Below are 15,346 nucleotides of genomic sequence, written 5' to 3' on the forward strand. Positions count from 1 at the left end.
CCACTCTGGGTAGATTGTGAACATATGTGCATAAGTTATGCTCAAGAATATTCATAACAGCCAACAAAATCATAGCAATGGAAAAATGGAAACAACCCAGTCATCAATAGTAAAATGTATGTATTCATACAGTGGAATACTATATAGCAAGGAGAAGGAGCAAACTACTGCCATAAGCAACAACCTAGATGAACGTCAGGAACATAACACCGTAGAAAGAAACCTGGCATGCAGTAAGATTCTATCTAAAATTTATTCAGATTAACATATCTAGATCTAGCTCATTTAACAGTTGTATAGTATGTCACTGAGTAACCATTCCTATATTGATAAACATTTAGGGTATTTCCAATGTCTTTTGCTGTTTTTTAAATTTTTAAAAAATTCTTTAAAAAATTTTTTTATGTTATATTGGACTATATTTGATTTACAATGTTGTGTTACTTTCAGGTGTACAGCAAAGTGATTCAGTTATACATATGCATGTACCTATTCTTTTTCAAATTCTTTTCCCATTTAGGTTATTACAAAATATTGAGCTGAGTTCCATGTGCTAATAGTAGGTCCTGGTTGGTTATCAATTTTAAATATAGTAGTGTGTATATGTCAGTCCCAAACTCCCAATTTATCCCTCCCTCCCACCTTTCCCCTTTGGTAACCATAAGTTTGTTTTCTATGTCTGTGAGTCTGTTTTGTAAATAAGTTCATTTATATCATTTTTTTTAGATTCCACATATAAGTGATATCACATGATATTTGTCTTTGTCTGACTTACTTCACTTAGTGTGATAATCTCCAGCTCCATCCATGCTGCTGAAAATGGCATTATTTCATTCTTTTTAATGGCTGGGTAATATTCCATTGTATATATGTACATTTTCTTTATCCATTCAACTGTTGATGGACATTTAGGGTGCTTCCATGCCTTGTCTATTGTAAACAGCGATGCAATAAACATTGGCGTCCTTTCAGATCATGGTTTTCTCCCAGGAGGGGGATACTTTTGCTGTTTTTAAACAATGCTGCAATAAGACTGATACCATGCAATTTCTTGTGAGAAGTATTAAACATTTACATATTGAGTAAGTAAATAGATACATTTCTTTTTTTTTAATTAATTAATTAATTTTATTTATTTATTTTTGGGTGTATTGGGTCTTCGTTGCTGCACACGGGCCCTCTATAGTTGCAGCCAGCGGGGGCTACTCTTCATTGCAGTGCACAGGCCTCTCATTTTGGTGGCTTCTCTTGTTGCGGAGCATGGGCTCTAGGTGCGCGGGCTTCAGTAGTTATGGCTTGTGGGCTCCAGAGTGCAGGCTCAGTAGTTGTGGCACATGGGCTTAGTTGCTCCACGGCATGTGGGATCTTCCTGGCCCAGGGCCCGAACCCATGTCCCATGCATTGGCAGGAGGATTCCCAACCACTGTGCCACCAGGGAAGCCTAGATATATTTCTTTTTCCTAGAAAATATATATTTGATTTCAGAATTTCAGCTGATGGTCAACAGCACAAACAAAGCCCTGGCAGTAGGACAGACTGGCTCTAATTAGGAGACTATCTTGGCTACAGCCACATTTCCTAGGGGACAAGTTTGGATAGGGAAATCGAGATCTAATGGAGAAAATTGGAAAGTCCATATGAGGAGGTTAGCCTACATCCCCACAGGCACTGCGGAGTCTTTGAAAATTCTTGATCAGGGGAAATACACTAAGTCATCAGAGATTCACTGAACACTCATACTGCATTAAGCATTGAACTGGGTAGACATCAGGCTTACAAAGGCAAAAGGGATTGTTCTATTCACTCAAAATACAGTGAGAAAGATAAATGTGTCTATGTTCAAAGCAATACATTTGGTAAGTTTGTAGAGGTTTATTCAGAGTTTGCCAACAGGAAAGCTCCTTCCAATTTTGTTTTGTTGGGGGAGTGTCAAGGAGGGGTTCAAGGTGAGCCTGGAATTTGACAGACAGAAAAATTAAGGGATGACATGAAATTAGAAACTCTGAGAGCTGATATTCAAGCAGTGGCTACCTCCAAGGTGAGGGAGAAGATGGCTCTGGGACAGGGGAGGGAAGGAGGTTTACTTTTTATTCTCTATCTTTTAGTAATTCTGAATTTTGCACATGCATGAGTAACTTGCCCGAAGTTCTACAGCAAGGTCTGTGTAACTGCAACCTGTGATCTTAATCATTACACTACCTCCCAAATAATAATTCCAGGTTCATCTGGAAGAGAGAAGAGAGGTAGATGTCTGATGGATGAAGAAAACAGAGCTCAAACAGAATCCTTAAGGAACTCTCTGGTGGTCCAATGGTTAGGACTCCACGCTTTCACTGTCGAGAGCCGGGGTTTGATGGCTGGTCCGGGAACTAAAATCCCACAAGCCACGAGGCATGGCAAGAACAAACAAACAAAAAACAACAACAAACCCCCAAAAACCAGAATCTTTAGTTTGAATCCTGGATCACTGAAAGAGAGTAGTGCCAATGACTAAACAGTCACCCTGGGAAGATCTATTGATTAAACAATGAGTGTGTTTTGGAAAGGGTGAGTTAGAATTTGGCAGAAACATTTAAACATATATCTTGTAGACCAGTCCTCATGACCCTTTCAGGGGGTCTGCAAATTCAAAACAATATCCATAACAGTGCAAAAAATTTACCTGCCTTTTCCACTGTGTATTCCTGTGATTTATATTTTTCTCAGTTTATTTTCTAATATAGTAAATATCAATAGATATAACCTACAAAAACAAAATTTTTCTGAGGTTCTCAATAATTTTTAAGGTTGTAAAGGAGTCCTAGGATCAAAAAGTTTGAGATCCTCTGCTGGTCAATGGCTTTCAAACTTTTTAAACAAGGTCTCACAGAGGAAACTCCACTTTTCATCATAGTCCATTATCCACATATATATGCAGATGTGTAATTGAATGAGAGTTTCACAAACTCTGGCTCACTCTTTGGGATGCGCTCAGTGTTTTCTATTTCATTTTAAAAATTAAAATGCTGGTAACAGTTCACTAAATTGATTTCATGACCCACTAATGGATAATGAGCTACAACTTGAAAAACACTTCTCTTCATTGTAAATACAGAAAAAAGCTGGAGCATTAGGAGAGGTCCCTCTCAACAGAACGTGGTTCTTAATATTTGCTGAGGAAGTGAATGGAGTGATGTGTTGTTCTTCAAGCTTCCAGTTCTCCAACTATGAAACATCTGTACAGGGCAAACAGGTTATTGTGACGATCAAGTAAGAAAAATGTAGGTGAAGTCTCTTTGTATACTGTAAAATACTACAGAGATAAGAGGGTTTGCTGTTATAAAAAACTGATTGAAATGTACAAAGATCAGCAGCCTTTAAAATCAGAAAATATAGGTGTAATTCTCAGCTCTATCATTACTAACTCTGTGACATGGGTATTATTAATAATAACTAATATTTATTCAGTGCTTACTGTATGACTAGTATGGGCTAAGCTTTATTAAATGTTTATGTCGTTTAATCCTTACCATGACTTTATTCTGAGGGAATTTTTTTTTTTAATTGCTGTGCTGCGAGGCTTGTGGGATCGTAGTTCCCCGACTGGGGATTGAACCCAAGCTCGGCAGTGAGAGTGCTGAGTCCTAACCACTGGACTGCCAGGGAATTCCCAGTGGGCAGTGTCTTATATTGTACTCATTTGACATACATGGAAACTGAGGCCTGGCAACTTTAATTTACAAGCTAACTTAGTATGGCAGACTTTTTGTTTGCTTGTTTGCCCTTCCAGTATCTAATCCTTTCTCTTCTCTGAAGAACACTGGATTTTCCTTAGAGAACCACCCCTCCCACACATTTAGTCCAAGGTTTTGGGGAAACTCACTCCATCTCTTGGGGTCAGGGCTGCATTTGTAATTAAACTGGCCCAAGTAGTCCTCCCTATGGGCCACAGTGATCAGTTGAGGTGTGGTCATGTGACCCAAGTAGGACCAATCAGAACTAATAAAGGGGCTTTTCCTACAGCAGCGGAAAGGAGGTGGCTCTTTCCTCTGGACTGGTAGCTGTTAGCTATGTCAGGCTCCTCTAACCCTGGAGCTTCCGGTGGTTACCTTGCCAAAACTGGGTGGGAGGTCATCCGGAGATGAGTCAAGACAGAGCACAGTAGAGCTGAGATGTGGAGCAAGAGGGAGGAGTAAGGGAGGGAGAGGGAGAAAGAGAGAGAGGGAGCGAGCGAGAGAGAGAACTAATGATACACTTTGAGCCCCTGGATCCAGACTGAAGACAAACAGACACCAAAGAACTCTTTGGTTACAAGAGCCAATACATTCCCTTTTATGCTTAAATAAGTTGATTTAATTTAGTTATTTAATAATTACTCATATAGCACTTACTAAATGCCAGGAATTCTTCTAAGCACTTTACAAATATTAACTAATTTACTCTTCATGACATTCTTATGAAGAGAAGTCATATGATTATTTTCATTTTTAAAATGAGAAAACTGAGGCACAGGGACGCTACATAATTCACCCGGCTCTCTCTTGGGACTTTTTTTTTTTTGCTCTTGGAGTTGGCCAGGATTTGATCTGACTCCAGACAGATCCAACACACCTACTCCTTTGCTGGTATTTCTCAAACTCTCCTCATTTACCTTCCATCTTTATGGTTATTACCATATTCACAAACCTTCTATACTGTTATTCATTTAAAAGTTTCCCTTAAATCCACTTTAAATCAATTCCCTTCTTTAATTTGTCCCAAGCTATATCAGTGAAATGATGAGTTTGATGTCTTAGACATATTTTTCTATGAAAATGGATGTTAGCTACTAACATCTAAAATGTTTATCCATGTGTCAACTAAAATCACTGAGTATCCCTGACCCTCCTGTGTTGCCTTCCACTTCACCTCAACTGATGCTTAGTTTCTCCATCTGTACAATAGGGCTAATAATATATCCCTCACAGGATGGTTGATTGAAACAAATGAGGAAATAACTGAAGTGCTGCTTTGTTGATTGTAGAGCACTAAACAGAAGGGAGGCACTATGGCTGTTAAGATGACAAACTCCTCAAGGGCAAGGATGAGGAGTTTGGTTTTTGACCGCTTAGACCTCACACTAGCCTCCTTCTCTTGGCTACCTGCCAGGCTTTTTTTGTCCTCAGATGGGCTCTGCTTTCTCCCACCTGAAGATTTTTTTTTTTTTTTTTTTTGCTGTACACGGGCCTCTCACCGCTGCGGCCTCTCCCGTTGCAGAGCACAGGCTCCGGACACGCAGGCCCATAGGCCGCGGCACGCGGGATCCTCCCGGACCGGGGCACAAACCCGTGTCCCCTAGCATTGACAGGCGGACTCCCAACCACTGCACCACCAGGGAAGCCCCTCTCACCGGAAGATTTTTGTTCAAGGATTCTCTCAAGTGAAGCACTCTTCCCACTGGGGCAGACTGTGTTTTTCAAAAATGTCCATAGCAACATTTCTTGTCCCACATGCTCTTCTAGAACTTTGCCATCCCCCATCAAGAAATGGGAGTCTATTTCCCCTTCCCTTGAAGTGGAGTGGGATTTTTTTGACCGCTTCAACAAATAAAACATAGTAGAAGTGATGCTGAGTGACTTCTGAAGTTGGATCATAAAAGATGGTGTTGCTTTTGCCTGGCTCTCTTTCTTGGGATGTTTGCCCTTGGAACCTGAGGAAGCCCAAACTGGCCCATGTGGAGAGACCACTTGATGAGGCCCATGTGGAGGGGAGCTGAGGCCTCTGGCCTATAGCCTGCATCCACCACCAGACAAGTGAGTAATCAAACTTTTAGGTGATTACAGGCCTCAGCCTTTAAGTCTTCCAACTGAAGCCCCAGACACCGGTGTAGAGACAGGCCATCCTATGGTGCCTTGTCTGAACTCCTGACACAGGGAACTTATGATCATAATAAATGCCAGTAAGATTTGGGGGAACTGATACGCACCCACAGTAACTAGAATACCTCCTCTCTTTGCCTGGCTAACTTCTACTGCCCCTCCAGCCCTCATCTGAAATGCTTCCCTGGACAGGACTAGGTTAGATCACTGGTCATGATCTCCCATAGCATCCTCTACTTCCTCCTTTGTGGCACTTACCACACCTGCCATGATTTTTTTCAGTATCGACTTTCACTATACTGTGAGCCCTATGAAAGCCAGGACCAAGATTCTGCAGAATCTCCGTTAAGTAGCCTAGTGGATACCTGTCCACAGGATGCTCTCAGTAAATACTTATTGAATGAATCAACAGATATTTTGCTCCACAGTGCCTGGCACAAACACTGGGCAAAGATGGACCCACCCTTAAGGGTTTGGGAATTAATTTTGGCAACATTCCTGTGTGGGGTACTGCATTGTCACCAGAGTAGTCTTGATTTACTATGTAAATCCTTTACTGTTGCCAGTGTTGTTCAGTAACAAAAGGTAAGTTTCAAGAAATTCCACAGGCATTTTTTTTTTTTTTTTTTTTTTTTTTTTGCGGTACGCGGGCAGGCTCCGGACGCGGCTCACAGGCCCAGCCTCTCTACCGCATGCGGGATCTTCCCAGACCGGGGCACGAACTTGTGTCCCCTGCATCGGCAGGCAGACTCTCAACAACTGCGCCACCAGGGAAGCCCAATTCCACAGGCTTTTACTTCTACTTTGGATGAAGAATGTGGCAAAGACCATCACTCTCACCTTAATAAGGAGAAAAAGGCAGGTTATCTACAATGTCATGATTTTTCTCCAGCCCATCAGAGAGCTCAGGCTGTAAAGTAACCAAGTCAACTGAATTCCAAAGAGCGAGAAGCCTCTCAAAGGTGAGCTAGGACACAGAGAGTGTGTCACCTTTGTCAAAGCACAAGAGAAAGATGTGGCTGCCAGAGAAGCTGGTAAGAAGAAATTAGCTAAAATTTTGACAAATTTTTAAAGACCATATGTGGGCTAGTATATCAGTGTGGTATGGATTGGGGCCCAGACACAAGAGGAGTTTGCACTCACTCTAGGTTCTTTTCCACGGGCCTCCAGTGGGTGGTCACAAGAAAGATTGGAGGCACAGCAGGAGACCAGAGAGTCCCCTCATTGCATAGGTGTGTAGGAGGTAATCGGCTGCTGCTGAAGGATGGACATAAAGTCCCTCCCAGTTTTCCAGACGCTTCCTTCTTTTCAATAAAGCAAATCCTTAAGTCTCTGGGGTAGGGGAAGCAGACCTCTCATGCCCGTGTTTCTCCCAGCAAAGATCTATTGCTTCTGCAGGAGGAGTAGCAGCAAAGCCCATCTGCCTGGAGTGGTGGGGATGTAGGAAACACTCTCACTCCATGACACAAGCAAGGCCCCACTGCAGCTGGGGGAAGAGTAGAAGCAGAAACCCTCTATCTTTCCAGGAGGGGCTAGAAACCAGCTCAGGCTCAGGATCCTACCAGCAATACCAATCTGAGGTCTGCTGACACTGCAGACCAACCAGAAACACAAGGCAGAATTTGAGTGCCACAAGGAGGAGGGACAGGGATGGTGAGAAGTCTCCAGCTTGAGGCCCAGATGCATAGAGCTTGCCTAAGACTGAGGATGGATCAGGACAACAGAGAAACCCACACCACGTCTTGCCACCATGATCAGCATAGCATCAAGTAACAAGCATCAGCAGGCTGTCGCAAGGAGAGGGGTGAGAGCATGGAGAAGAACCCCCGCTGTGTTGCAGGGGTACAGGGGTGGCTGAAAGCTGAGGGGGCAACAAACAGAAGCTGGGGAAATCCATAGTCAGCAGACCTAACAATGAGAAAAGATAATGGAAGTTCTTCAGGCAGGAAGAGTATGATACCAGAGAGAAACTGGATCTTCACAAAGAAATGAGGAGTATTGAAAATGGTAAAAAAAAAAAAAAAAAAAAGAAAAGAAAAGAAAATGGTAAAAATAAACAGAAAAGACATTTTCCTTATTTTCAATCCCTTTAAAAAATAATTGCAGGACTTCCCTGGTGGTCCAGTTGTTAAGAATCCGCCTTCCAATGCAGGGGACGTGGGTTCCATCCCTGGTCAGGGAACTAAGATCCCACATGCCGCTGGGCAACTAAGCCCACCGCCGCAACTACTGAGCCCGCGTGCCACAACTAGAGAGAATCCCGTGTGCTGCAACTAGAGAAGCCCGTGCACCACAATGAAAGATCCCACATACTGCCATGAAGATCCCATGTGCTGCAACTAAGACCCGACGCAGCCAAATAAATAAATAAATAAAATTTTCTTAAAAATTGGCTGACTAAAGCAAAAATAGTCAATAATGGCATTCATAGCATATTTAAAAGTAAAATACATGATGATAACAGCATAAAAGGTGCTCAGAAGAAACTGGAAGTTTACTGTTGTAAGGTTCTTACTGTATAAGAGAAATGGTAGAATATTATTTGGAGGTAAACCGTGATGAATTGAATATATATATTATAAATCCTAGAGTAACCACTAAATTTTTTAAAGAGGTATAACTAATAAACCAATAATGGAGATAAAATGGAGTCATTAAAAAAATACTCAACTGGGGCTTCCCTGGTGGCGCGGTGGTTGAGAGTCCGCCTGCCGATGCAGGGGACACGGGTTCGTGCCCTGGTCCGGGAAGATCCCACATGCTGCGGAGCGGCTAGACCTGTGAGCCATGGCAGCTGAGCCTGCGCATCCGGAGCCTATGCTCCGCAATGGGAGAGGCCGCAACAGTGAGAGGCCCGCGTACCGGGAAAAAAAAAAAAAAAATCTCAGGCTGGACTTCCCTGGTGGTGCAGTGGTTAAGAATCGCCTGCCAATGCAGGGGACATGGGTTTGAGCCACCACAATGAGAATTCCACTCACCGCAAAGAAGAGTAGCCCCCGCTCACCGCAACTAGAGAAAGCCCGCGCGCAGCAGCGAAGACCCAACACAGCCAAAAGTAAATAATAAATAAGTAAATTTAATAAATAAATAAAAACTCAGGCTGAGAGCTGGGAAACCTTATGCATTTACTCCTATACCCTCCAATGCTCTCACAGAGGATCCATAGGTTACTAAATCTGGAAGGACCTTAAATACCAGCCAATGCTGTCTATTAGAACTATCTGCAATAATGGAAATATTCTATATCTACGCTGTCCAATATGATAGCCACTATCCACATTGTCTATTGAGCACTTGAAATATGGCTAGTGTGACTAAGAACTGAATTTTAAGTTTTAATTAATTTAAATTTAAATAGCCACGTGTGGCTATTGACATCGTGGATCTAGACTAATACTCTATTCTATGCACAGACGACTGAGACTCAGAAAAACATCAGTGACTTGAGTAAGATCACAACATGAGTAGATGGACATCTAGATGTGTTTTGATGAGCGTTAAAGATGAAATGCATTGAACTTAGAAAGAGGCAGACTTGGGTCTCTGGTACTGGCTCAGCCACAAAGCTGGGAAACATAGATAACTTCTCTGGATCTCACATGCCATCTGTGAAAGAAGATGTTTACTTTATGGTTTGCTTGCTGTAAAATCCCTTCTAATTATTCATGTTGAAAAGTTGTAATTGGATAATTTTTGTGCCCTCCTCACACAGTGCCACCTAGTGGTGCACTATGAACCCTGCATTTCCTCCTCTTGCATCAAATTCTTGGACAGGGAAGATGGAAACCCTCGTGAGTTGATCACCCCCTCGATGTGAGTGATTTGGCCATCAGATCCCACTCTCTACTCTCCGCACGTAGATGTGGGCAGCTGTCCAGTGCTGACACTCCTAGATGTCCCAGGGTTTTTCCTGACCACTTCTCACCCCCTGCATCCACAGGAACAAGACTTTGTGACTGCTTTTGGTGGAGTCGTACCTAACTTACTTGTCAGAAGTCTTCTGTCCCTGTGTCTGGTCCATGACATGGCAGCCACCTCCTCTGACAAGCCTCTAGTTTGATATTTTTTTCTCTTTCTCCAGACACAGCTCAGCTGATGGTCAAGGGAAGAGCGAGTAGGTGAAAAGCCACAAGCCCCTTAACATCAGTCTGGCGATAGTGCCAGACTCTCAAGGCTCCTGCCCCCGTGGTCCTAACAGCTCTGTGACCTTGGACAAGTTATTTAATTTTTCTGAGCCTCAGTTTGCATAGTGGAGATAAAAATACCTATCTCTAAGGTAGTTCTGAGAAATAAAATATAGAGTATTTAGTGCATAATAGGCGATCAATAAATGGTAGCTGGTTACAATCACAGTCATAAGTAATAAAATACACCTTTTGTTAGCTAGGCACTGATCTCTGAACTCTAGGGGGTGCAGAAGAGCTGTAAGAGACATGATCCCAGTTGGCCTCTGCATGTAAACAGCAGGCTACCACACAGGAGCAAGAGTAAATAATTGGAGGCATGGTATTAATAAGTGAAAAATGATGGGCTTTCCTGGTGGTGCAGTGGTTAAGAATCCGCCTGCCAATGCAGGGGATGTGGGTTCGAGCCCTGGTCCGGGAAGATCCCACATGCCGTGGAGCAACTAAGCCGGTGCACTACAACTACTGAAACCCGCATGCCTAGAGCCCGTGCTCCTCAACAAGAGAAGCCACCTCAGTGAGAAGCCCGCGCACCGCAACGAAGAGTAGCCCTCACTCCCTGCAACTAGAGAAAGCCTGTGTGCAGCAACAAAGACCCAATGCAGCCAAAAATAAAATAAATAAATGTATTAAAAACAAAAAAAAAAGAGAAAGAAATGGGGGCTAGGTATCCTGCAAGAAATTTGGATTTTTCCATAAAACCATTTCCTCTACCCTGAAAGGTAAAATTCCCCAAGATCATTTTCAGGCCCGTGCTTCTGAAGACTTGAACTGGTTTTGCTCTCTTCTAGCTCTGCCACTGATTAGCTGCATAACCTTGGGCATGTCACTTACCTTCTCTGAGCCTCAGCTTTCTCACCTATAAAATGGGTATACTGGGACTTCCCTGGTGGCACAGTGGTTAAGAATCTGCCTGCCAATGCAGGTGACACAGGTTCAAGCCCTGTTTCGGGAAGATCCCACGTGCTACAGAGCAACTAAGCCTGTGCACCACAACTATTGAGCCTGCGCTCTAGAGCTCGTGAGCCACAACTACTGAGCCCACGTGCTACAACTACTGAAGCCCGTGTGCCTAGAACCCATGCTCAGCAACAAGTCACCACAATGAGAAGCCCACACACCAAAACGAAGAGTAGCCCTCACTTGCCGCAACTAGAGAAAGCCCACGAGCAGCAACGAAGACCCAATGCAGCTAAAAATAAATAAATAAAAATAAAATAACATTTAAAAATAAATAAATACAATGGGTATACTAATAGAGTTGCCGTGAGGACCGAATGAAGTTATGCGTAGTGCCTAGCACAGAACAGGTTGCTGAATAGTGTTAGCCTTTTGTTTTCTTTTTTTCCATGGAGGGATAAAAGATAAAGGATGAGAAAACTAGCTTAATTTTTTTAAATTAATTAATTAATTTATTTTGGCTGCATTGGGTCTTCATTGTTGCACGTGGGCTTTCTTTAGTTGCGGTGAGTGGGGGCTACTCTTCATTGCCGTGCATGGGCTTCTCATTGCAATGGTTTCTCTTGTTGCAAAGCATGGGCTCTAGGCATGCAAGCTTCAGTAGTTGTGGCACTTGGGCTTCAGTAGTTGTGGCTTGCAGGCTGTAGGGCGCAGGCTCAGTAGTTGTGGTGCATGGGTTTAGGTGCTCTGCGGCATGTGGGATCTTCCCGGACCAGGGCTCTAACCCCTGCCTCCTGCATTGGCAGGCAGATTCTTAACCACTACACCACCAGGGAAGTCCAAACTGGCTTAATTGATGTTTGGAAATCTGATAAATTCTAGCATTGAACTCTCACTGCTACAACTGCTGGCAGGAAAAGTGTACAAGTCGTCCCTCAGTATCTGTGAGGGATTGGTTCTAGGACCTCCTGCCGATACCAAAATCTGCGGATCCTCAAGTCCCTTATAAAATGGCATAGTATTTGCATATAACCTACCCGTACCCTCAGCCCACCCTCCGCCTGTATACTTTAAATCAGTGGTCCCCAGCCTTTTTGGCACCAGGGACTGGTTTCGTGGAAGACAATTGTTCTACAGACGGTGGGGGGCGGGGGGGGCAGGGGTTGGGGACCCCTGCTTTAAATCATCTCTAGGGGCTTCCCTGGTGATGCAGTGGTTAAGAATCCGCCTGTCATTGCAGGGGACACAGGTTCGAGCCCTGGTCCGGGAAGATCCCACATGCCGTGGAGCAACTAAGCCAGTGCGCCACAACTACTGAGCCCGTGCGCCACAACTACTGAAGCCCATGTGCCACAACTACTGAAGCCTGCATGCCTAGAGCCCGTGCTCTGCAACAAGAGAGACCACCACAATGAGAAGCCCACGCACTGCAACAAAAGAGTAGACCCCGCTCACCACAACTAGAGAAAGACCACGTGCAGCAAGGAAGACCCAACACAGCCAAAAATAAATAAATTTTAAAAAAAGAGTGAATCTGCATAAAAACATAAATCTACCATAAAAAAAGATTTAAATCATCTCTAGGTTACTTATGATACCTAATACAATGTAAATGCTATGTAAATAGTTGTAAATACAATGTAAATCATTGCCAGTGCTCAACGAATTCAAGTTTTGCTTTTTGGAACTTTCTGGAGTTTTCTTTTTCTGAATATTTTCAATCTGCAGTTGGTTGAATCCGTAGATATGGAGGGCAGACTGTACACTGACAATTTTCCTCTCCTCTTTTCTTCCCCCACAGCTTCTGACCTGGACATATTTGTGTTTCCAAGCAGGCCATGGAAGAAAGACTGATAACAGACAATTTTCCTGGTGTCGGTCTTGAAGGTTCAGTCTTGAAGCTGCCTCTTCTTCTGCCCTTGAGCTCCCTTCCCCCACTGCTGGACTAGTTTCCTTTCACTATGGGAGGAGAGAGGAGAGAGAGCAAGGAGGGTATGGTAGAAATGACTCCACCTAGAGCTTGTGGGATTTTTACAGGAGGCCCTGCCCTGCACCTCCCTGCCCAGGGGTCTCTGCTGGGAAGGTTGAAAGGTGGCTCTGGTCCTTACCAGGTGTGGCAATGTTGAGCCTCTAAAGACCACTGAACCAGGATAGGGTGAGGGCGGGAGGGTGAGCAGTGGAGGTGATCATCTCTGTGCTAGTGACTTAGATTCCTGCCAGAGCTTGGCTTCTGCAGGCAAAGAATAAAGAGCACGTGGAAGGAAGGGGCCTGGGGAAGCTGAAACTGTGTGACTTTGGCTGAGTCATTCTATAATCAGCCACACCCTTGCTCAGTAACCTTCAATGGTTCCCACTGCCACGGGATAAAGTCCCAAAGGCTTAACCCTGACCCAACTTATAGTAACCACTGGACCTGCTACTCCACCTTCCTTCCTTTCTTCTTTCTTCCTTCCTTCCTTGCTTCCCTTCCTTCCTTCCTTCCTTCTTTCCTTCCTTTCTTTCTCTCTCTCTCTCTCTTTCTTTCTCCTTTCTCCCCCTGCTTTCATATATGATATACATATATACATATCATATATATGTGATATATTTTAAAAATTAAACCTTTTCTTTAGAATAATTTTAGATTTACAGAAAAGTTGCAAAGATAGTCAAAAGGCTTCCCGTATACCCCTCAACCAGTTTCCCCTAATAGTAATGTTACAGGAAGGGGGACCCATTCCAGGGCTCAAGAGTGGGCTCTTGTCTAACACTCGGAAATGAATTGTCTGAGGAGACACATGTGCTGACAAAGCAAGAGACTTTATTGGAAAGGGGCACGTGGGCAGAGAACAGCAGGGTAAGGGAACCCAGGAGAACTGCTCTGCCACGCGGCTCACAGTCTTGGGTTTTATGGTAATGGGGTTAGTTTCCGGGTTGTCTCTGGCCAATCATCTTGCTTGGCCCATATCTGGTGACTCAGGGTCCTTCCTGGTGGCTCATGCATCTCTCAGCCAAGATGGATTCCAGAGTGAGGGTTTCTGGGAGGTTAGGGCAGGACATATCGTCTCCTCCCTCCTTTCGGCCCTTCTCGAATTCTCCCGGTTAGTTTTCAGCGGCGGCACCATGTTCCTTATCGGGACCCCTGTTGTGAGACAACTCAAGCAACCAGGCCTGGCCAAGGCAGATGGTTTCAGTCAGCAGTTCCCTAACATTAACATCTTATGTTACCAAGGTGTATTTGTCAAAACTAAGGAGTCAACATTGATATACGTATTATCAATAGCTAAACACCAGACTTTAATCAGATTTCACCAATGTACTTTTTCTGTTCCAGGATCCCATCCAGGATACCACACTGCATTTCGTCCTCCTGTCTCCTTAGTCTGCTCCTGTCTGTGACAACTTACCAGTTTTTCCTTGTTCCTATGACCTTGACAGTCTTGAGGAACACTGGTTAGGTATTTTTGCAGAATGTCCCTTAATTTGGACTTACTTGATGTTTTCCTCATGACTAGACTGAAGTTTTGGGTTTGGGGGAAAAAATAGCCCAGAGATGAAGTGCCCTTCTCATCACACCCTGTCATGGATTGCATGCTACCCACATGACTTATTACTGGTGATGTTAACCACCATCACTTGGTGATATTGGCCAGGCCTCTCCACTGTAAAGTTACTGCATCCACTCCCTAACCCCCACCCCTACCTTTCTATTCTTTAGCAAGTCACTAAATCCAGCTGACACTCAACGGGTAGAGAGTGGGATTAAGTTCCACCTCCTAGAAGGGGAAGCACCTACATAAATTCTTTGGAATACTTCTTTAAAGAAGATTTGCCTCTTCTCCCCTATTTATTTATTTATTCAATCATTTAGTTTTATCAGTAGGGACTCTGTGACATTGATTTTACACTTTGGGTTATAATCCAATACTATGTCACTTCTTTTGTTTTTCAAATTGTCCAGCTTTGCCCATTGGGCGCTCTTTCAGGTCGTCAGGTTGACTCCCGAGCGTTTGCCATGTCCCCCCAACCTTTGGTGTTTGAACACTTCCTTACTTTCTGGCATTGCAAAATGCTCTAAGCTCATCTTGTCTTTTCTCTACCCCCAGCCCTAAAATCATCTGCTTCTCCAAAGATCCCTGGTTCTTTCTATCGGAGAATGGTTTTTAGAAGACAAACTCTGGACGCTGGATCATTGCTCATTGCTACTGGGGAGTAGACCTATGTTTTTAAATTGTGAAATGTACAATATACAGAAGAGTACATCAAACATATAAGTATGGTTTAAAGAATAATTATAAGCTGAATATAATCAAATCTGTTTTTTAGCATTAATTATGTCCATTCCTGTGTATCTTCCTCTTGAAACCTTCCCCTGACCTACAAGGCCAGGATGGGGTGCCCCTCACATGAGCAACCATAACACCTAGTACTTATTCCTATGCTGAT

This window comes from Lagenorhynchus albirostris, chromosome 2, assembly GCF_949774975.1.
Source record: "Lagenorhynchus albirostris chromosome 2, mLagAlb1.1, whole genome shotgun sequence".
NCBI classification, from domain to species: Eukaryota; Metazoa; Chordata; class Mammalia; order Artiodactyla; family Delphinidae; genus Lagenorhynchus; species Lagenorhynchus albirostris.